Here is an 843-nt window from a genome sequence, read left to right on the forward strand (position 1 = left end):
ACAATCATATGAACCTCTCTGAGGAGGCCTGGTTATTACAGAGCTTGTATGTGAGGAGCAGGTGTTTCAATTCTGAATCTAACAGGGAGCCGATATTCATGAACGGCCAGCAGAGTTCAGCCTCACTGAGCTGAAGCGCTTTTCTTTCTGTGTTTGGAGAACAAAAGACAAATAAAGGAAACAGATTAAATTGTGTGCAACACACAGATGGTCCTGACACAGAACTGACTATCTGACAAGTATGAGTGAATTATTTAAGGATGTACCTTTAATGCCCACACACAGCTCAAGAAGTGACAGAAAATCTGATCTATAAGAAATCTGTGTTAAATGTTGTTGAGTGGGAGATCAGAGCACACAGCACAGGACTGTTAAAGTTTATGACAAATGTCTGCAAACTTGGATAACGGGTAAGACACTGGAAACTGGATTTGAACAGGCACTGGCATCTTAGCTCTGCCAGCAGGGTGAGGGGAGCTGAAAACTAACAGGCAGGAAGAAGTACTAAGAACAGGGCGGAGTCACCAGCACCACGCCAAGTCTGTGTCAGGAACATAAAATCCAGTTCACTGAACGCAAAGAGTTCCTTCAGCAGAAAGGTCTTGTTTGTTAGTGTTGCAGCATTACTGAGAGCCAAACAATCACCCTCCTTGTCCTCCTTAGTCAGAGCATCTGTCTTCCCAGTACGTCTCCCAGTTTAGATCTTCTGGAACTTGATACTTCCCTGTTATCATTCTGGGCTCCTTGTTTAGCCTTTTGGAGTATCAACGATCAGCCTAAAGGGTCACTTCCTTTTTCTCAATTCATTCCTACCTGCCTGTGTCATCCTGTATTTGGGTCCTC

This window comes from Pundamilia nyererei, unplaced genomic scaffold (genome assembly GCF_000239375.1).
Source record: "Pundamilia nyererei isolate P.nyererei 1_Seehausen unplaced genomic scaffold, PunNye1.0 scaffold00422, whole genome shotgun sequence".
NCBI classification, from domain to species: Eukaryota; Metazoa; Chordata; class Actinopteri; order Cichliformes; family Cichlidae; genus Pundamilia; species Pundamilia nyererei.